Below are 24,220 nucleotides of genomic sequence, written 5' to 3' on the forward strand. Positions count from 1 at the left end.
TAAAGATAGGAATTACAGAAATAGACATTTACAAAAAAGAGCGTGAGTTTTGCTATAGTTTGATGATATAATATCCAATTAAAATTGCATGACATTTTTTTCCAAGAAAATTCCTATTTTGGTCCTCGTTACAACTTGTGTTTCCCAATACAAGGAAGAATGTGAGGGGTCACTTAGTCCACTTGCAGACTAACGAGGCCCTGACGCCCAGACTCACTGACACGCACCTATCGGTCTCATCCTGTGTTTGTCTCTCTATCCCTGGCCGAACCTTTTAGTTCTATACCCGGGTAGAAACAATACAATACTTTACGTTACCTTCTGCGAGGGTGAAAACTTATCACTACGGAAAGAATTTTAAGGTGCAAAATTATGGTCGGGAAAGCGAAGAAAAAAGGTTGTGAAAAAATTTGCGTAAACTGTAAACACACTTAAATTTCCCTTGATTTGAAATTCGATAATTTTTATAGGCAAAAATAGTAAACATTTTGTGTAGAAAAATGTACAAAATACTAATCATGTTAAATTTTAAATAGTGTCATTGACATTAAAGTATAAACAAACATGGCAGCTGATATTTTGCAAACTATCATTATAAAACTTGCGAAAATGAAGCTACAAGGACTGTAAAAATATTTTAAGTTACAATTATAGAGTACATCCAGAATGTTTTGTTTTCACTGGAAGAAAGTTACTGAAATTATTATAATTTCATTATGATGTCACGTGCCAGTTCCGACGACACAATGAGAAATGCAAGGAAGAAATGTTTCACGAGAGTGACGATAGATGGCAGCACGCCATATAAAGAGGAGCAGAGTTAATTGTAGAAACCAGGAGCGGAGAACAAGTGATTATATATATATTATAGTAAATGCAAAATACATAAAGGAAGAGTATAAAAATTATAAGAAGGAGTGAATAAAATGTTGTATATAGCCAATTAAGATAATTAAGAATATGCTCGTATATGAAACAATTAGGAAAGTTAATAAGTGAGCAAATGAATTCAGAAATGTATCCTTTTTGGTCCTAGTGATCAAAATTTGATTTATTAGCTCTAACGAGGAGAAAATCGTCAGCTTTTGTGGTTGTCCGTCCCTCGGTGGCGCTGTGTCCAAATTAGACGCTCCTTATTAGACGCACTGGGCCATAGGTAGCGCTTGCTGTTAGCGATCCTGGGATATTCCCCTTTGGTCGTTACATAGGAGTTGGCGCTACTGTCAGTTTTAGACGCCCCTAATCTTTCTATAAGTATAGCTTGTGTTGCTGTATAATGCAAAAAGCGGGGAAAGCGACCGCATATATGATTACGCTTTAAAAGGAAAGAAAATAAATTAGAAGAAAGAAAAGAAGGAAAAGCCTTTTCACTAATCAACGATGGAAAGGAAGAAGAAGTTTTTTCCCAAATCAAAGATAGGAAGCAAGAAGAAGCCTTTCCCTAAAATTAGGAGAAGAAAAGAAGAAGAAGCCTTTCTTATTGGAAGAATAATCTATTTCTATTTGAAGATGAAAAGAAAGATTTCCTTTCAATGATACCCCTGAGATTAAGATATTTCTATAGCCGTGGTAAATAACATTTAAGTACCGTACCCTAAGGCAGGCGAAGCACGTGGCGCTCACAACGTGGGGTTTTTACCTTACCCTCGAGCAGACGTACCAAAAACACTCAACAAATATTTCCATAGTAGGTTCATACAATATCAGAAACAGAAAAATGTATATTTACATACATTTTTTTATTTGCTTTAATCAAACTGTTCAAATATTATGCAGGGCCGTTTACTAGAAAAAAATCTTTTCTGTTAATAATATACAAGCAATTTTTAAGAAAAAATCGATTTATATAAAAAAAATATCAAAAATATTTTTTAAAAAAATAAAAATCATGACTTTTATCCACCCTGGTTTGTTGAAAGGAGGGGACTTGAACAAAACCTCATGCATTGTATGTGCTTTGTATGCTTATTTACACATGAGGGTAAGAGAGGGGTTGGGGGAGAACTAGGTGCTGCGTTTCACAGGCGACATTTCCAACCCTCTATAATGGCCGATTCCCTAGATACATTGTATTTTCCCGTGACCGTATCGAATTCTTTACTCCGAAAATCCCTCTCTCCCACTCGCTGCATTTCTCAAATAACAAAGGGTATAGGCGCTTTGGATTTAAAACGAAACGTGGAACACCATTTGAATAGATAATGTGATATTACTGTTTAAACCAAGGGGGGACAGGAAAGCCGTTTGCAGTTATAATACTGGGAGCCATGTTGTGCTTGTGGGCATGGGTAAATGTGTATTAATATAACATGTACAGTCACAGACATGCTTGGGTTGCATGCGTGTTATTGAAAGTCAATGACTTATAAGAGAGGTTATCTAAGTGCCCCCCTCCGATTTCCATGAAACTTGGCAGGTGTATACAGGGACCCAAAGGAAGAAATACGTGTTTTTGTGTTTCAGCTAAAAAAACTGTTTTAGGGGGTAAAACACCCCCTCAAATGTCAAGATGAGGAGAAATTGAAGTGCGGATCTGACCCCGAAACCACGTAAATATGGCATAGGAAGAACACGCACATATAATTGGAACACACACAGCACAGAGCTGTGTTTGCCAGTGATATGCACTTCATATCTCAAGTGTCCCACTTGTGTATCTTTCTGTACTATTAGCACACAACTTCAACGGCCATCATCCTTCACGATAGCACTTGCGTTTGGTACCGACAATCCTACAGTTCTGTGCTGTGTGTGTTCCAATTACAATGAGCGTGTTCTTTCTATGCCATATTAACTTGGTTTCGGGGTCAGATCCCCACTTCAATTTGTCCTCATCTTGACATTTGAGGGGGGGGGGGGGGTTGCCTCCTAAAACAGTTTTTAGCTGAAACACAAATCATGTATTTCTTCCTTTTGGCCCCTCTATACACCTGCCAAGTTTCATGGAAATCGTAGGGGGACAATTAGATAACCTCCCCTGTTAGTTAATACTCATTACTGTATGTGACTGTACCGACAAATACGGTTGACAAATGACAATTGCATGATGGGATATTCCCATACGTTTTTCACATACAACGCCATTGCACGGTAAAATCCGGGTGGAATTAACTTCTATACTTTCTGTCAAGATTTCCATAGTTGACCGCGCAAACAGAGGTGCTTGATTTGAATCGTACAGTACATATGACTCACGTCCAGTAGCAGATTAATGATCGATCTTCTTTCACGGCGGGGGTCTCACTCTCTCTCTCTCTCTCTCTCTCTCTCTCCTACATGGTAACTGTGCAAGGCAAAGGTATCCCTCTATATGCCATGAAGACATATGGAGTGACGTGGCCGCGGAACTTAAAATAAATTTGGGGCAAGGGTAGCATAAACAATACTTTGTACATGTAAATATTTATAATTTGATTGATTTGTTGTTTTAAGTCCACTTTATGCACAGTAAGGCTAATCGAGACTGGACCTACAGTTTAAAGTGGGATCCGAACCACTTGTGCCTCCACCGGGTATCGAACCCGGGACACCTTGATTACAAGGCGACGACGCTACCACTGCGCCATCGGGGAGGCCAAATATTTATAATGTTTGTCCCTTTACGTGAATTTGGGGGGGACAGAAAGTGCCTTGACCCCCGAAGTCTGCGCCTATGCTTGGTTGTAGGTATAGAGCTCCACATATCCTTGATCTTGACCGGCCGCCTTAATCCCCCTCCCCCCCCAGGTACCCATTCGCGCGAGGCTGGGTGAACATAAGAGCCGCGCAGAAACAGGGAACTGACTGGAGAAATTCCTGGTTCAGATCACTTGCTCCGGGATTCGAACTCGGGTCGTAGCCAGATGCTCTACCAACTGGGAGACATGGAAATGGTTATGTTGAAATGTTAATGTGCATTGTGTGTTGTCTTTTATTAATTCCGTGAATAGGGATCTTAATAATCGTAGGTTGTTTCCGGGATGATGATACAATCTTTCAGGGATGATGGAGAAGGGCACGTGTATCAATTTGAGATAAGGAACCCTGGTCTGGAAACGACTTAGTCGAAAGTTTCAAGCGAAAATCGGTGTATGAAGATGTAATACTTTTATTACCTGCACAAGTTTCACAAGCTGCTACATTCACAACAGTTGTTCAAAGTGGTGTCCCCCAGAGATCCTCTGCAGTCTCGCTTCCTGTGACATTGTTCTTACGACCCCAGGGTTGTTCCAACGGGTACGCCAAAACTTTGTGCGACGATGTCATGCCTGAAGCGAAACCGGGGGACGCCACTTTGAACAACTGTTATCAATGTAGCAGCTTGTCAAACTTGTGCAGGTATTAAAAGCATTACAACTTCATACACCGATTTCTCTTATAACTTTCGACTGAGTCGTTTCCGGACCAGGGTTCCTGATCTCAAATTGATACACGTGCCCTTCTCCATCATCCCTGAAAGTTTGTATCATCAACCTGGAAACACCCTGTATTAATTTTAATTAGATATTAGCTCCCTAACTATCGCAAAAAAGAATAAGTTAAATTTTAAGGTAAAAAATGCACTTCTCTCTCTCTCTCTCTCTCTCTCTCTCTCTCTCTCTCTCTCTCTCTCTCTCTCTCTCTCTCTCTGTGAAAAGAGAAAATGGAAAAATAGGAGATCAATGTAATGCGTAAACTTTGAAATTTTGTGGAGAGAGAGTTGTATACATAGAAAATAGTTCCTTCCATTGGCGTACCCAATTTGTTTCCAAAGGGGAGCGGGCGAAACTAAACTTTTTTTTTAGATCCATGGGGTGCAAACATCACCCTCCCAGAGAGGATAAGGGGAATATACTTTGAAATTGTCGCAATTCTTTATTTCCAATTATTAAAAAACGGGATAATATTTATTTTGCTTTCCAATTTAAAAATACCAATGCACGAAATGTAAGTTTTAATCACCTGTTTTCAAAGGGACCAAGTGCCCCCCTTGCTCCATCCTGAATACGCAGAAACTTGCCGATACCCATCCTCTGATGATTTGAAATCAATCATATATTAGCCAGTGATCAAGCTTAAACGTTGTAATCCCTTCGTGCATGTGCTAATTGGTATGTGGCGGACTTAAATTATCCCGGACACATGTCGAGGTGAGTCCATGTTTGCCCGCAGAAATTATTTAATTATTTACGTCACACAAACGAGCTCATTATGCAAGGCACAATATCGCAATTCAATAAATCTGAGTGAAATTCTTGGTGTGTGTATCCAACGGGGAAAGGACTTTCAAACTGTTTAATTTGTAACTGCGTTAGCTGCTTGCCCATATAATTCTGGCAGCAGAAGACAAAAGTAGCTCTAGATGACGAATCGACACGCAAAGGGGAAAGCAGGCAGAAAGATGTCGCATCGAACTCGTGGCTCCTCATGCGAAAGGCAAGGGCGATGAACATTCGGATATATCGTTGTGTGTGTGTGTGTGTGGATAGAAATATCGGGGTTGGTGATCTCTTACGTCCTATAAAACTGTAAAATATGTATATAATTATGTCATATAAATTGGAAAATATGTCATGAAAAATTACAAATATGTCAGAAAAATGCAGAAATATTCCCAGTAAAGCCAAAAATAATCACAACAGTACTCTCGAATTTCTCCCATACCCGATAGAGTAGAGTAGGGGCTGTAATGTACCGAATGTTATTTTACTTTTGACTGATTTTTGTGAAAGCGAAAAAGGCAAAGAAATGAGAACGAAACTTTCTTACTTCCCGTGCAACAATGAGAAAGAACATTTTTCCTCAATAATGTTTGCATGGGTATCAATTGTCGGCGGGATAAAAAAAAGTGGGGTATTATTGTTCTGTACTAAGAATAGACGTCACCTTTCTTCCTCCGTAATTTCCATATCCTGCCATCGACAATATGAACTATCCGTTCTTCTAAAGCTACGAAGAGAAAAATATGAAATAACCGATTACGTGCGAGAGAATTACGAAATTATACAGAAATATGAAATTGAAGAAATATGTTGTAAAAACGCGAAATTGGTGAAATATGTCAAAATATGCTTTGTCAAGTTTGTCTATTTCGGCTGATTTTCATCAGATATGTAAAGATCTCACCCCAATAATAGACCCGAAGCCAATTGAAAAATATGTTATAACATAAAGTCCAGGGCCTAATCTCAGTTGGTGGTCTCTATGTCCCTGCATAAATCTTGACACCCACTGAGGTGCGGATAAATGCGGGAGCAGAAAGCAACATAACTTGTGTTGTCTTTTTCTATTGAAATCAAATGGTGTAACGCCCACTACAGGGAAACGCACGGAATTTCCATGCCAGAAGTCTGTATGTTATCTTAAAGGTTTTCGCCCACTGAGACACCCGAAACGGGCCTGCTGCCTCGTTTCTCCGCGTCTAATTGGACGTCAAGCTTAAGACCGCTCTTGGACATCCAAGCATTGAAAGGTGCAAGGTGTGTTGCCTACCCTTCTGCATTCCACACTGAGGTATAAGGGATGAGAAGGCACCAAAACGTCGACCTCACATCCACACCTATAATTCCTTCTTGCAGGCTCACGACGTTCTGGCGGCTGCACCAACTTCCAGGACAATATTTGTAGATTGTCCTGTGTCCTGAGGGTCCCTTTGCAGCGTCAACTTTTAACTAGTGTATGGAGATTTTAGTATCCAGGTGAGTGGAGAAGGTTACATAACTTAGAACTGCACAATTTGTATTCCTGTCCAAATATTATTAGAATGATTAAATCAAGAAGACAGGTGAGCAGGCCATGTGGCACAAATGGGAGAGGAAAGAAGAGTTTAGGATTCTTATTGGGAAGCCTAATGGCAAGAGACCTGTAGGAAGGCCAAGACGAATGGAGGGATAACATTGAGATGGACCTAAAGGAAATCAGTAAGGATGGACAAGATTGTATGGATATTGCCGAGGATAGGGACAGATGGAAGGCTTGCGTTGCTGCAGCCATGAACCTTCGGGTTTAAGAAGGCTAAAGAGTTAGTTAGTTAGTATAGTTTTAGTTTTTGTTAAATAATGAATGAATGTATTAATTTTAAAAATTGAGTTTGTTGTAATAGACATATTTTCTTTTCTTGCAAGGGCCCCCTTGTCATATTTTTTAGTGTGACGGGCAAAATTGCCTGTATGCTGATGTACCCATAATGTAAAGAAAATAGTCAATCAATCAGCATTACACGCTGTCATAGAGACCTTATTGGGCACCACTACACCATCTTTGGTGCCTTCCTTACACCACTTCATCGAGCAATATCAAGTTTCGAGCCTCCCCGATAACGTAATGGTAATGTCGTAATCAAAGGGTTTCGAGTTCGATACCCAGTGGAGGCACTTTAAACTCTAGGTCCAGTCCCGATTAGCCTATCTGTGCATAAAGTGGACTTAAAAAAAACTCAACCAAGTTTGGAGGCTTGTCCCTCTAGGATTCGGTGTTGTGTTACACAACTTGTGGTGACTTACGCGGTTGATAATATTTAGTAGCAAAACAGTAGCATATTTTAGAGTGTAATTTTGTGGCAGTCTTGCTGATAGAGTATGCTACTTTCTTGCAGATTTTGTGATGTACATGTGATGATGCCTTGCAGCCCAACGACGGTCAGATTTTAAACGTAAGTACCAAGTTTGCTATCAACTATGCATGTTATTTGTGTTAATGTTTATTGCGATATACAGGGTGTTTCGTAAGTTCGTTTACAACGCTTGGGAGGTGATTGTACGAGTGAAAATAAGGTGGAAAGTTCATGTAACGAAATTCCGGAAACGGCTTTGTTGCCGAGTTATTGACGTTTGAAAACGTGGGAAAATGATTTTCCGAAGTGAATAATGGCAAAACGGGTGGAGAGAAGTCGTCGGTGTTGGGCGGTCCACTAAGAAATTGGGTACGCTCTTGTCAAAAAATCACGCGGCAATGGGTGTCAATTTGCAGATGGGTGTCCGTGTAATCTGACGTTAAGTACCACATTTCCCGCTAGGGGCGCCAACAGTGTATGTTTCCTCATGAAGGAGCGTACGTGTCTGTGACATTCGTGCTTCAGGTGCTGTGCCAGCAGCAGGTTGTTAAACATTCACGGTTGAATGGAAAGACGTGAGGTTCTTGGACAGTAGTGTTGGGCAAACATTTGACCTAGCAGTGTTCCGTGTTAATTCTTAGCCACAGCCCATCGTGTTCTGTGAAGTGTACTAGTGTTAACGGCCATAAACACTTGTAGCCCGGTGTAAGGGATGGCTGCATACACGTCCCAAGAGCTGGCGGACATACATCTGATTTATGGAGAGGGTGGAGGTAATAGCCGTGATGCAAGGCGTCTGTATGGGGCACGTTTTCCAAATAGGGTGTTACCATGGCACACCTTATTTCAAGCTGTAGACACTCGACTTCGGGAAACAGAATCAGTGTTGCCACCTCGTCGAGAAGTTGTACGACCGCGAAGTGTGCGAACACGACGGTTTGTAGATGTGCTAACTGCAGTGATGGATCATCCAGGCACCAGTACGCGCGCACTAGCCCACGAACGAAACACCTCCCATGTGAATGTGTGGCGAGTCCTGGCAGAAGAGGAGATGCATACGTATAAATTGAAGAAAGTTCAAGACCTTTTACCTGGAACTTTAGCCCACGTGAGGACTTTTGCCAATGGTTTGTTCATCAAATTGAAACTATCCCCAATTTTCAGAATACGGTAGTATGGACTGATGAGGCTATCTTCACGAAAACTGGTGTGTTCAGTAGTAAAAACAGTCATGTGTGGGAACATGAAAATCCACATGCACTGCTAGTGGCACATCATCAGCACAGATTTGCAGTGAATGTGTGGTGCGGGATACTGCATGACCATTTGATTGGACCGTACATTCTCCCTGTTCGCCTATGTGGACCCACTTATCAAGCATTTCTCAGTGAGGTTTTGCCTGAACTACTACAGGACGTGCCCTTGGCACTGAGACAAAGACTGTGGTTTCAACATGACGGTGCACCCCCACATTTCGATCGGAATGTGCACCATTTCCTCAATACCGTATTCCACAACCAGTGCATTGGCAGGGGAGGGCCTGTGCCATGGCCACCTCGATCGCCTGATATTACGCCCCTGGATTTCTTCCTCTGGGGAGAGATGAAACGCCTCGTTTAAGAAACACCTGTCGTGTCAGCCGAGGACCTCGTTGCCCGTATCAATGTAGCTGCAGCATCGATAGCAGAAACGCCGGGGTTGTTGGGTCGCACTAGACAATCCTTGATTCGCCGTTGTCGCCTCTGCTTGGAAGTACATGGTGGACACCTTGAAAACCGTCTGTGATGAGGTTTCCTTCACATCTCCATTAAGCATATTGTGTGCCCTTCAGGGTATGCAACATATGACAGTTCATTTTTTTCGTTTTTACGTTATGGTGCCCTTCGCTCAGGAAATTTTCTTTGTTTTTTGGTGCCATTCAACACATGCCAATTTTCGTCGATACCAGCTCACGCAGAACGCAGAATGCACACCCACCCCACTCCCGTCAACATCTTCGTTCGCGTCCTTTGGGGAATCCCTTGCGCCGACATTGCACAACATGGCCGCGTGATTTTGTGACAAGAGCATACCCAATTTCTTCGTGGACCGCCCAACACCGACAACTTCTCTCCACCCATTTTGCCATTATTCACTTCGGAAAATCATTTTCCCACGTTTTCATACGTCAATAACTCGGCAACAAAGCCGTTTCCGGAATTTCGTTACATGAACTTCCCACCTTATTTTCACTCGTACAATCACCTCCCAAGCGTTGTAAACGAACTTACGAAACACCCTGTATAATGCCTGTCTTGAATATATTCATAATCTCCACGTTAAAATGTAGTTTAGTCCATCTTACCAATCCGGTGATATATGAGAATGAAATAGATGATTGTGGGCTGAAACTGCCAGAACGGATATTTTACCAGATGTGTGTCTACGATTATTGTCACACTAATACAAATTCAATTGTATACGCTCGAGCGTGGGAGATATTTTAGTGATACATTTTAGAAAAAAATAGCCATGTTTCTGTCATGGAAACCCAAGCACATAATAAACACATTGATGTCATCATAGTCGGCCATGAATTTGAAATAGTATTTACAATACGTTTGCTTGTGCACCAAGAAGTACTGTGTAGATTTGAAATTAGTTTGTTTAAATTATACTCACGTAATCTTGTAAGATAGTTAAACACTACTTCATTAATTACGGTTGATTGTGTGTCTGTTGTTTCAATTGTACGAGTATAAACAGTGCTGTATTTACAATTGTATTTTGGTTTGATCTTAGATCATTTCTAAGTAAAGGTGTCAATAGTCTTGAGCGAAACTCGTGATATTCTTAGCCCGGAGCTTACGAGACGTATATAAACCCGGTCTGTCTATAACAAACATAGAACTGTTAACATAGGCGGAACAACTGCTTTACGGCGCCAAAGCAAATCCATTCTCTCGATTAGTTGCTCCAGGCTATGAGGGAAGAAAACCCTTAGCACACGATTTTTCCTAAGGCGTTAACACTTATTTGTACAAATGATTCTTCGCTAAAGTCAATAATAATTTACTGGAAAGCATTGGCAAGCGGTACCTCAACATTATTTAATAATTTAAGACTGGAGTAACAATATAATTTTATTTTTTACAACATTTTTTGCAAAAATTGATTAACATTGAGAACTACCCCGTGAATGTTCAGACTAGTGTTTAAAATGTACAAAAAATAAGAAATTATATATATTTTAAATATATTAAACCTATGATATTACATTTGACTACTTTTTATTTGACGATTTCTTTATCGCTTTCATGGGTACGCCACGGTGGCTTACTATATTTGTTTCACAACACAATTTTCCACTTTATCCATATATACAGGGTGGCTACGAATTAAGGGGGCACTTTATGTCACTGTAACTTTTGTATTAATTGAGCTGTATTTTCCTTTCCTTTTTTTCTTTATGTAAAATCCAACCGACATAACGGAAAAAGTGGATGTTGTTTAGAATGACAGAAAGTCGCCTAAGTATTGAGCAGCGTGTCAAATGTGTATGTATATTTTCCATTACCAATAAAGTGTAGCTGAAGTTCAAGGACGAATGTTGCAGGAATGTGGACCTCTAGCACTTCAATGTGACAGCATCAAGAATCAACAAGTTATTTGATACAACTGGAAGTGTTTCAAACCTTAAAAATCTGGTTAAGCCACGAACAGATAGAAGAAAAGCCAATTTAGTCTCCAAACTTGCATTGATTCAAATGGACATCAAATTGATAATTGTGTGGAAAACAGATAAAATTGCCATTGTGATGTCTAAGCTACTAACTTCAGAAAATAAAAAGTTTGACAATATTATAAATATGCTATCATTGTTAAACGTAATTGATGATCAAAAGGGGCCCCTTAAAGGTCGAATTCCACTGATTCATTTAACAAGATCCAAGAAGACACATTCACAAAATGCTTAGACTTAATCAAGAAACAAATCTAATATGCTAGTTTATTCATGTAATGTAATGAAAAGGAAAATCGAGCAGAGTTATGTCTGGAAAGCATTTGAATGGACGACCGTCTGTTCTACCGAATCAAAACATTTAATTACTGTTATTAAAAGTTAACTATATAAAACTCGTCATATTGGGAGTAGAATAAATTAGGACTATTGCTCCTGGTCCTAAGGCAATACGTGGAAATAGAAATATAACTGTACGATGTTTCAAGATTCCCATACTCAAGTAACACGACAGCCGCGCGAAAGGGAATAGAAGAGACAAAAATAAGAATTGCAACCAAGACATGGCGATAAGGCCACAATACGAACTAGAAGGCAGGGTAATAATGTTGTAAAAACTTTGAAATAACATAACCCGCCATGGTAAGTCTTGATCTTGATAACTCACTCATTCTCATTTCATTCTCTCTCTCTCTTCCTCCTTCTTCCTCTTTCTCTCTTTCTATTTTTTATCTCCCCTCTTCCTCTCTTTTTTTCTCTTTCTCCTTCTTCCTCTTTCCCTTTCTCTCTCTTTTTATTTTTGTATCTCCCCTCTTCCTCTCTTCTCTCTTTTCTTTCTCTTTCTCTTCCTCCTTCTTCATCTTCCCTTTTCTCTCTCTTTCTATTTTTGTATCTCCCCTCTTCCTATCTCTTTTCTTTCTCTTTCTCCATCTTCATCTTCCCCTTTCTCTTTTTTTCTATTTTTGTCTCCCCTCTTTCTCTCTTTTTCTATTTTTGTCTCTCCCCTCTTTCTCTCTCATTTCTTTAACTTTCTCTTCCTCCTTCTTCCTCTTTCTCTTTCTCTCTTTCTATTTTTGTCTCTCCCTTCTTCCTCTCTCTCCATGAAATTGTCGCAAAAGACAAAAATTTCAAATATCGCCCATTTTCCATAGTGCTCAGGGTAAAAATTCCCCTTTTCAGGGTTCCAGGCAGTATTAACAACTCATTTCCGAATTTACTCTCATGGTGATAAAAACATTCTTGCGTAGTTATGGAAACATAACTTGCAAGTTGTTTCATGATTTGACACAAAATTGGAAAAGCAATATTTCCTTCTTTTGCGATTTTTACAATCCTAAAAATAATTTTAAAATAATTGATTTCCGTAATTCCCTCCAAATTACTACCTTCCCTCTGTAATAAATTCTGACGCTCATATTTTGAAATACGAAACTTCAAGCATTACTCACTTACCGTAGTTTTCGGGGTTAAAATAACATTTCTATAAGTTCCCTAGCATCGTCCGTTTGCAATAATAAACATCACAAACAAGACATTTCTAACTTGGGATTGAATCATCTGAGTTTTTGTTGATAAATTGATGTAAATAAATAGATTAGTATGTGGTCAGGTTTTTTTTTAAAGAAAATATTTTTATACCATTTGACTGTTACAGTACAGTATTAGCTTAACATTGCTTCTTTCTGAGATATCTGAAATTCTCTCCAGAATCGTACGGTCCACAGTCTGGACTTGAAATTAATGTAGAGTTGGCAACGCTGTTACATTATTCTAAAAATATATTAACGTTGAATAGCAAGGGTGGGTATGGGGGAAGATACATCGCATTGTTTACGTTCAAGATTGTAATTCCCTTCGTTTCTGTGGAGAATTTATAATTGATGGCCTGTAGAAACAAAAAACAATTACGTACATGAACAATGGAAAAAATCCAAGTTGCGTTGTCGAAAATTCCTTGCTCCATTGAAATAATCATTTATTTATGTACTATTTTTTGTCTCACGGAATAACGAGGTGCCGTTTTAATACTCTGAATATCATTTCGAAACCCACGCGTTATCTTATAAATGGAGCAAATGTGGGAACAATAGCTACACATTTCTAAGTCTGTACTCCTTTGTCTTCAAACTCGGAGTCTGTTTCTTCTTTTGTCTGAGCCATCTTACACAATTTTCAGGTTACTTTTAAATTTTCTGTTCGATAAATATATGAGGGCAAGTCAAAAAGTAAGACAAAAGTACTAAACGCATCGCCATGAAAATAGGCGGCTGGGCAGAATTGCGCTGCTTCCTGCGCACTGTGTGGCAATGTCAACCGGGCTGCGTTGTCCAGTTCGAGCGTCAAATCGACCTTTCTAACCCTCTCACTTAGAAATTTAGTGAAGAGAAATCTTTATCACCGTTATTAAACAATGTTATGCTCTTAAATAAAAATAAGTATTTTCAAGCTGGTAAGACGAAAGTTCCAAGCCACTAGTTCCTATGCAATTGAACTATCGAACTTCCTGTTATTAACACTCCCATGTTCTTTATCATTTAGTTGTGTTACCCGTTGTGTGTGCACAATAAATATCCATACATTGGAAATGAATAAATTGTGTGTAGTTGTTTTCAATCTGCTGTACGAAACGATATTTTCCTCCCCTATGGCGCAATGGTAATGTCACTGCCCTGTAATCAAAGGGTTCAGGATTCGCTACCCAGTGGAAGCACACAGTGGTTCGGATCCTACTTTAAAATGTAGTTCCAGTCCCGATTAGCCCGTCTGTGCATAAAGTAGACTAAAAAAACAAAACAAAAAAAAACAAAAAAAAAACACTCGCACAAACGAAACTATGTTTATATGTAAATTAGTCTTTGAACCAGAAGGGAAGTAAAGAGGGGGGCTACAGGGAACATTGGTGTCACGGAAGTTGCAATTCCTCTAGTACAGTAATTTTTTGTGGGTCCGGACATGCATTATAAACGCTCTTGTTTCGTACCCATCAATACAGTGAGATGAAAGGTTTTTCTCTCCTCGACTGAACTTTCATCATGCCCCCCCCCCCCCCACTATCAGATGGTCTGCGCACGTCTATGCTGTCCACTTTAGTCCGCAAGTTGGCCGGGGTTTTCTTAGGGTGGCTCACCGGGAATTCCTTGAATTCCGGGAATTATGCGTGAATTATTGGCTCCGGGAATTATTCGTGAATTTTGCGTGAATTTTTCTCCGTGGACGTGAAAAATTGCAACTTTTATTAACCAAATCCCATTGAATTTATACATGTTTATTAATGCCCTGAGGCATGTTTCTCACAGTTTAACTACAGAGCATTCACTGACATTCGCTACGAGACTCGGCGGCAAGCGGCCCGGCGTCAGCGCTTGTCTTTCCCGGTGAACTGGTCCGCGACAGTCGCTAGAGTCGGCTATTAAAATTACAGTTTTCATATTGTGTACTAACCTTGACGACAGAAGGTGTTGAAAATGATGTCCCTCTGCTGCAACACATTCCTGGCATCTCCGAAGGAAATTGGCATTTACACGTGCAAGTTCGTCTACTGTAATTCTCCCGATTTCTCGTACAATACTCTATTTTAACTCACGGATGGTGTGCGGATTGTCTTTGTATACTTTATTTCCCCATTTTTCTTTCCACTTCTATTCGGAACAGACCCTGTTACTCTAAACTTTTTACGAGGTTTAATATAGTGGTCCCCTGTGGAACGGGAACACCAGGAAATTTCGTTGCAAAACGTCGTCGCACTTCTCCACAATTCCTCTTTCCGAAGTACCACTCGTCAAGATAAATCCTCTGTTGTAATGTAAACTTTTGTGGTGCCATATTAAGCCACAATCTTCAACGCACGGACACGACACAACACAACTTCCGAGGGATGATTATTCTGGCGTCAGTCTGCAACGTCAACAGAAAGGGAAAGAGAGCGAAGGCAGGGAGAGCGAAAGAAACAGACTGTAGCGTGCGACTGTCGCGGACCCCGTTCAACGGGAAAGACAAGCTCTGACGCCGGTCCGCTTGCCGCCGAGTCTCGTAGCGAATGTCAGGGAATGCTCTGTATATTATTATCGAGGAAGGAAAAGAAAGCTGCGTGGAAAATAAAACAGAATTATCTCAATCCGTTTACTTTGTTAATGTCCTTTGCGGAACAATCTATCTGACAGACGGAAGATTTATGCAAGAAAAGATATCATGAAGTTTATTAGGTAAATTTCAGTTTGAAATAATAAGTTAATAAGTACTGTAACATTTGTGACTTGTGTTTGTAGATGTAGGTTAAGCGGGGGCTAGTTGCAACAGAGGTAGGTTGCAACACTGTTAATATCGCCTCAATGTGAAGAGTTACGAGAACGAACATGCCCTTCGCGCATGCCCATTTTGTGGAGGAAGAAACTTTGTAGATTGTTGGTGCACGCGAGCTGATAACAGTTACAGGAAATAAGAATTGTTGTTTTCAAACTAGGTGAGTAAAATTTGAATAATTTATTTTGAAGTGACTGGCGACTAGGACAAGTAACTGTCGTCGACTATGTTGCTATTAATGATACACATGTACTTTCACCTGTGCAAGAATAACAACCATGTTTACAATGAGATTCATGTTGAAGACATTTTCGTCCTTTTGTTAAGTAAAGTGGGTGAGGGGTACGTTGCAACAGGTGGAAGGGAGTGGGTACAGTGTATAGAGTGTGACGGGTGGACACATTTCAAGAAATGTACGAAAGAAGATGCGTTTTATGTCTGTCATCATTGTTTCTCAGATTAAAGAAAGTGTTTGTTTTGTTTGCATACTCCTTTATGCTTTATCGTACATTTATAAACCAGAAATATGCTAAATTTAGGTCTAGGCCTATTTGAAGTTTAGAATATTGTTACAATGTCAGCATATGTTGAACAGTTTCTAACATAATATTCAGATCGTTTTTTGTATCATTTGATAAATAAATTAAGATTTTTGTTCTTACTTCATTTATGTTTCCAAGTGTACGGGGCAAGTTGCAACAAAAGTTAGGTGTTTGGAAATTTTAAATTTCCAATAAAAGTGCATGAGTGTCGAGGTTCTCAAATTTTCTGTGCAAGTGGAATGTATCCCGCCTTTCAACTACGAAGTTTCGTGGACGTATGTTGAAAAGCAAAAATTATACCATTTTTTGAAGTTGAAAATTTTAAAAGTGTTGCAACTAGCCCCCGCTTCCCCTACGTATTTCGAGTCTGAGTATGTGACATGGCAAATGTAAACTCCTCGCCGTAGATTACATATACCGTTTAATTGAATTGAATTAGAATTTTTGGATACATTGGAATCGTACAGCACAGATTCTGTATATCGTGAACATATTTGTGTGTATATGTGTGTGGGTGGTGAGAGGCGATAATACGTAAGGTTGAAGTAGAGAAATCATCTGCTTCTATCCTTGAATTTTTGGACAGTTCGCCTTGAAAACCGGGAATTATACTTGAATATTATCACTACGGCTCGGAAGTTGAGGAAAAATCCTTTTTTTCCCCCTTAGTGTCCGAAGACGAGGCCCAACATAATATATGTTCATTTTGGGGCATTGTAGGCCAGAAAAAGGTGGGTTTTATTTGTCCTTTTCTGCCTTTTTCGGCGTTTTTTGGCTTATTGGTCCTTTTTTTAGTCTTTTTTAGGTCTTAACGGCTTTTTTTTGCAACTTCACCTTCTTTCGACTACGTTTTTACTGCCCATTCTCAATTCGAATCATCATCAGTTCATCACCTCTTAAACATCCTTTCTGTAATAAAGAAATAAAAAAAGAGAGAAATAAATATATCTGAACCATCCCTGAAACGAGAGAAAAACCTTTTTCGACGACTGAAATAGGATCCGAAGTCCTATTTCTGTAATGCCTCCCCGATGGCGCAGTGGTAGCGTCGTCGCCTTGTAATCAAGGGGTCCTGGGTTCGATACCCGGTGGAGGCACATAGTGGTTCGGATTCCACTTTAAACTGTAGGTCCAGTCCCGATTAGCCTTACTGTGCATAAAGTGGACTTAAAACACCAACTCCTATTTCTGTAACCCTAGTGTGGTTAGGCCAAATATGATTCTTCAAATATGATTTTTCAAATTATGTTAATCTAAAAAATATATAATGTTTGAAAGAAGATGCATTTCATTCATATAGTTTTTTCGCACTGTGTGTTCCATACCACCAGAATTTTTAATTTTTTTATTCATTAAATATGTAATTAAAACTGAAGTCATTAATTAATTTGGATCACATTTATACGTCCTTTTTTCCGTTTTTAGGTCCGTTTTTTATATTTTCAGGTTTTTCTATAGGTCTTCAACTTCCGAGTCTTAATTATCACTGTCTTAGAGTGTCCACCTTTTTAACCGCATCTCCGAAGAATACCGTTAAAACAGCATGAAATACCGTGAAAACACTCCGTGGCAGATGTTTTCTCAGAAATGTTACCTTAGTAGCAATAAAGGCATCCATTTAAAAGGAAAAGCAAAAAGTTTCCCGCTACTTTCCTTGTTTCCTTCCGAGAAAATTAGCCACCATGGAGTTTTCCCATGATGCTTTTCGCGGTGCCCGTGAAGCACGTGCAGTAGCAGGAAGAGAGGAAGTTATTAAATTTCCTCTCGGTAAAGAAATGGCAATGATGTCGTTCCGTAGCTAATTACTCTCCGACTTCTTTGTGCTTGCTAGTAGCAAGCCATCGTGGTTTGCTTCGTATGGAAGTCAATGCACTTACGAACATGTTTCCAGTGTAGTGAGCAGGGGCGCCGACTTGTCAAAATTTATTGGGGTGGCTCTTATCACTGAAATAAGTTTAAGTTTTGGCCTCAGTGTTCGGAATCTCGTAAAAGCCCATTAATTCCTCAAAAATATTAAAATTTTCATTTACAGTTTGAATGCAAAATGTCAATTGTTCACGGATGGATATGTCACAAGTTTCGTCAACCATAATAGGAAAATATTCCCGACATTTAATATCTGCTACCACGGAGCGGAAAACAGATCTCCCTAATATATCGATGATCTCGTTCTGAATGTCATGTGAGAGCCATTTGTAGCCCGAACGTCCCATCCACTACCCTAGTTCATGCACATCTTCTCTTGAAACTCTTTTTAGTAAAAATGTTAACAATACTCATAATTATATACTTAGTATACAGTGATAAGTCATGCGTTTTGCTGTCTCTGGTCATAGCCTCCCCAAAGTTGAGGGGCCTCCCCGATGGCGCAGTGGTAGCGTCGTCGCCTTGTAATCAAGGGGTCCCGGGTTCGATACCCGGTGTAGGCACATAGTTTCATTAAGTTAAATAATGTTCACATACTCATGTAATATTACATCAACCAAGTAAAAAACGTATCTTACCTCATAGTTGAATTGATTATATTTGCTTCTGTTCCCAACTGCGTCAATACAAGGCGGCCATGACACTGTCCTCTGGTGGGTTGCAGTGGTGCCAACTGTGTTTCTTTATCATACTATTATTACAAATTAGGACTTTTGCCCCATGGGGGGTTTTGGCCCGGTCTACTCTACACATTTAGAAGAAAGGAAAATGTAAGTCTGTGTGGGTTTGGGTATGAGTGTGTATGGAATTACTGTTCGAAGTACAGGGATGCAAATTTTAAAATATATATGGTAGGGGGTTAAGCACTGAAAATAATATTACTGGAGTTAGAATTTATATGCATGTGAACGTAGAAGACGACAGAACTGCGCTGTGTTGGTACTGAGTTTGACCTTCGTCGGGAGTGAATTCCAGGTAACCGCTGCTAGGTACGAGAAGGACTTCTGGCCAAATCTGCTTTTGTTAGGTTTGGGGATTACTAGGTCTCTATGCAAGGACGATGTGGTGTTTCGGGTGCTGAACTCTGAGCGGAGCTTAATCCTATGATGCAATGGAGATGATTTGTTATGTGTACTATGGAATACCTTATTCAGGTAGATGTAATGTATTCTCGAAGTGCCTGTGGGTATGTTGTAAGTCTTGCGCACTTGTTGGGAATTATTTTCTTGGGGATGCATGTGAATAGTTCTTAAGCAATTGTTTTGGATAGTTACAAGTTTCTTCAGATGAGTTAACTTACCGCCAAAAATAAGACTAGCAGCATACTCGAATACGGGACGAATAAAGGAAAGGAAAAAATGTCTACTAAGATTTCTATTGAGATATTTACGAATTTTTCGAAATATGTAAACATGGTGATAGATTTTACGAATATATTTATTTATTTGGAGGTTAAAATTTAGCTGGGGGTTTATAATGATTCCGAGATCCTATAAATGATTGTTCAAAGGTACTCTGGCGTCATTAAGGGTAATATCTATCGTGTTAGCCGGGATTCCCTTACCGGTGTGAAGCACCATGGCCTTCGTCTTTGCAACGTTAAGCTTCATGTTGTTGACGTTGTACTAATTTAGTATTTTGAGGAATGGGTTTTCCATTTTCTCCTTTACATCCTGGTACGTTTCTCCAACATGGACGAGAAGACAGTCGTCTGCGTACAGAATAATCGACAAATCTGAATTTATTAGTGTGATATCGTCAATAAATAGGTTGAATAATTTTGGGCCAAGTATAGAGCGTTGTGGAATACCTGCAGACACTGACTGCTCGGTGGAAAGTGAACATCCTACTTTCGTAGAGATTTTTCTATTCGCGAGAAAACTTTACATCCAGAGAATTGTTTTGCTATTGAAACCAAATCTGTTCTTTAATTTTCCTATTAGCAATTTGTGATCAACGGTATCGAAGGCTTTTCATACATCTAGGGAAATTAATCCAACTAGGAAACTCCTTTTTTGTCCAGTGTCTCGCGCCATTCATTAATTAAACTAAGTAATAATAATTCGGAGGATACATCCTTCCTGAATCCATACTGTCGATCAGACATCAGATTGTTGGCTTCCAGGAAAGTTGTCAGTTGCTTCTCTATTACTTTTTCCATAACTCGGCTTAATGTTGGGGTTAAGGAAATTGACCTAGTAGAGAGGCAGCACTTCGTTCCTACGCGTCAGCAAAAATTTGATGCGACTGGTGTTATGTTACATCCGGTCGTAGCGGGCCACGAGCGGTTTTATTGTTGAGTCAGCAGAACGTGTCTGATTACGTTGAAGACATCGGAAGCGGTGGGGGGAGGGGGTCAATGGATTTGTCACGTTGTTCCTTGATGTATGCTAACCTAACACGTGCATATGTTTGTGTGTGTGTGTGTGTGTGTGTGTGTGTGTGTGTGGAGGAAATGCGCGCGCAACCATTGCGTATGATGGAAAGACATGAAGAAATGATTTAAAGATGGCGCCGAAGGTGCTGTACCCCCCGAAAGCTTAGCGGCTAAGGTTATTGCTCTGTAAAACAAGAGGCGTCGAGGGTTCGATTCCTGGTAGAGTCAATATTGATTGATTGATAGATTGAGTTAGTTTTTTTTAAGTCCGTTTTATGCACCGCAAAACTAATCAGGATTGGAGCTACAGTTGAAAAGTTGTGATTCGGACCACTATGTGCCTCCACCGAGTATCGAACCTGGGACCCTTTGATTACAAGGCGACGATGTCAATATTGAATGGTCTCGATTAGCCTGTGTGTAAATAAAGGCAACAAAATGGTTGAGTTCGAAAATCGAGTTGGGTTAGTGGTTAATGTTGTCACCTGGCAATGAAGAGGTCGCGGGTTCGATTCTCTAGGTAGTTAAATTAGGCCAATTGTTTAGTCCCGAAATTATAGGTTCCCGATTAGTCCATCTGTGCATAAATAGTGTTTGAATAAAATCAATATGGCGGCCTTGGGTTAGTGGTTATTGTTGTCGCCTGGTAATGAAGAGGTCGCGGGTTCGATTTTCTAGGTAGTTAAATGAGGCCAATTGTTTTGTCCCGCCATTATAGGTCCCGATTAGTCCATCTGTGCATAAATAGTATTTCAATAAAATCAATATGGCGGCCGCGTTTTGTGTTTAGCGGCGGCGGCGGCGGCGGCGGTGGCGGCGGCGACCGGGGCGCGACGCGGGGCGGCGCGGGGGGTGTTTTTTATTCCGCGAGATGTTTTAACCAAGTGGTTGAGGGTTCGATTCCCAATGTTGGTGAAAATTGGATATTCAATTGTATTTGTTTAAAAGTTCCGATTAGCTTTTTGTGCACAAAGAGAAAATGAACTAATTGGAAATAGGATGTTTATGCTGTAATGAAAAGGTCCCCGGGTTCGAGGCGCGGCGAAGCGCGGCGTGGGGTGTTTTTTATTCCGCGAGATGTTTTAACCAAGTGGTTGAGGGTTCGATTCCCAATGTTGGTGAAAATTGGATATTCAATTGTATTTGTTTAAAAGTTCCGATTAGCTTTTTGTGCACAAAGAGAAAATGAACTAATTGGAAATAGGATGTTTATGCTGTAATGAAAAGGTCCCGGGTTCGATTCACAATGTCAAATTGGCTGATAATGATGTTGTTTTTAAAATTAAAAAAAAGAAGTGTGTTGAGTCCCCATTAGTATTTATGCAGGAACAGATATTAAAAGTCAAAACAAAATGGCTGTGACTGGTGTTTAGTATTCGAAAGGTTCCAGGTTCGAGTCCAAATGTTGGCAAATTTTTAATTTAATAGTTATAATTTTTTTTTTAGTTTACAGAATTCTTTCCCATTTATTGCATTTTGGCGAACATGTCCCCCCCTTTGTGGCATTTGGACATGATGGAGATATACATAGAAATTGTTGTCAAAGTGCCTAATAATGATTTTCTGTTTAAATAAAAAAAAAATTGTGTTATCAGTCCCGATTAGCACGAACAGATATTCAAAAACAAAACAAAATAGCTGATATTGTTGTTTAGTATTCAAAAGGTTTTGGGTTCCAATGCTGGCAAATTGCAGAATAACATTGATTTGTTTAAAAAGTGAGTTACTATTCCCGATTATCCTTGATACACAAATAGAAAATGGGTGATTTTGGAGTTTTGCAACCAACGGGTGGGGTCGAGGGTTCGATTTTCACTATGGGCTAATGTTGGCGTTTTTTACGCAGTCCCGATTTACCGTAATGCATAAAGCTGTTTCAACGAATATCGAACCTGGAACCTTTTGATTACAATGCAAAGATTTTACCACTAATGTATGCTATGTTTTAAAACCAAAAATAAATAATAGTATCGAATTTTTTAAAAGATGCGTTACCACTCTCGATTAGCCATTATGCACAAAGAGATGTGTTTTGAAACCAATGGGGTCGAGGGTTCGATTCCAACTGGGTATGTGTGTTGAGGAAACTAAAGGTCAACAGGCATGGAAAGTGTTTACTCGCCATCTCAAAATAAGTTTTTGGGCTTGGTACAGGTAGCTTTTTGTAGAAAGCCCCACAACGGCATCAACGTGGCTACCATCTGTGGGGGCCTCTTTTTTTTAAGTTGGAGAGGGGCACAAGGCCGCTTGTACCATACAACCTTGCACCGAAGAACCAACTTGTCAACTAGTCACTCACTCCATCATTAAAGTGCACAACATAATATCAGATTTGCACTGGTAATAAGAAAAAATTATAGCGGCTGCATAACTATATTTCAATGACAGCAAATGGTTTCAAATGAATGGTTTTCATTTTATTTTTTACTAAGTAACAGATTTGGTAATGAAAAGCTTTAACATTTGCATATAATATGAGATTTCTTTTGGTATCCAGTTTGTATGTTGACCAAATCACTGATATACTATTACTAAGGATAGCATTAACTTAATCTAATAAAAATATATTCCAGTGCATTACAAAATTAACTCATTCTGTTTTCTGTTGTTTGAATCCATATGGTAAAGTCTCGAAACTTGATGCACATCTTTTTCTTTTGGTATATACCACCTGAAAAACCCTTATTTCCGGCTTACTAACAACGGAATGTGTTTTCAACATAATGTTTCATGGTTTTGTTATTTCTCAACTGCTGATGAAATTCGCACCCCCACATCTCATGGACAATGTAGTTAAGTGCTTTTAATCTGGTTATTTTATTTTCTGTTCTTTCATACCGAAAAGACAAAGTATCATATGGGTCATCATGAAGAGGTTCTGTACGTGAAGTAGGGAAACATTTGACACAACCATATGTTCTGCATCCTTGATATTCAAATACATGCTCTTGCCCCTTTTGATCTTTGAAATATCCATCTACTTTCAAGTTTCCTCCAACTTTTACTTCTGGTCCTCTGGCTGCATGTTGGATTTCGATTTTATGTTTTTTTTTTCCTCCCATACCAACCATTGAATAGCCTCTATAAACTGAATATCACACCATCTGTATCCGTTTTTAGGAATAATTCCTATATGTTCTGCTTTCAAAAATCTTTTACGGAATACTTTATTACAAGCTGAAGCGATGGTGATGGCTTCCAATAATGGGTTCACTGTTGTTTCTTTTCAAAAGTGGTCATGAATTTCAAACAGGCAGCACGTAGTACATTAACATCTTCTACACAGTACTTTCTCAACTCCTTCTGCATATCGAAAACTACCCCTGTTTTCTGTTGTTCACTATGCCATTCCAAAAAACTGGTTCTCTGATTCTCCATCATAGAATCAACAGCGTAAAATTCAGTACCAGGGACACATCCGACATATTCTTTATTTTTCAAAGTATTAAGAAAATGAGGAAAATACCCTTTGGACATTGGGAGATCAAATGCTTTCGGTAATTTGTTGAGCGCCATTGGAATAAAGTTGAGAGAATCTATGAAATGGATATTATGCATCTTCAAAGATAATATTTTGGCTCCATTCATGATAACAGACGGTGTCCATTTCATTTTTTCGATCATAGTTTGCAGTACAAAGTGCGAATCATACCCTCTACTATTGTGTGCAATACACACAATATTGTTAACTAAACTAAACAACAATATCAGCTATTTTGTTTTGTTTTTGAATATCTGTTCGTGCTAATCGGGACTGATAACACAATTTTCTTTTATTTAAACAGAAAATCATTATTAGGCACTTTGACAACAATTTCTATGTATATCTCCATCATGTCCAAATG

At 39.4% G+C, this 24,220-nt stretch overlaps 1 protein-coding gene across 1 annotated transcript in view; it reads left to right on the plus strand.

Moving 5' to 3' along the window:
* LOC146005002 (allatotropins-like) overlaps positions 1–24,220 on the plus strand; it is a 346,212-nt gene that overhangs the window by 81,815 nt on the left and 240,177 nt on the right. The window contains exon 2 of the mRNA XM_083144110.1: positions 7,553–7,609. The gene's annotated coding sequence lies outside the window, so the exon portion shown is untranslated. The remainder of the gene's footprint in view (positions 1–7,552; positions 7,610–24,220) is intronic.

Source organism: Lepisma saccharinum, chromosome 22, assembly GCF_977018435.1.
Source record: "Lepisma saccharinum chromosome 22, izLepSacc3.1, whole genome shotgun sequence".
Taxonomy (NCBI): Eukaryota; Metazoa; Arthropoda; class Insecta; order Zygentoma; family Lepismatidae; genus Lepisma; species Lepisma saccharinum.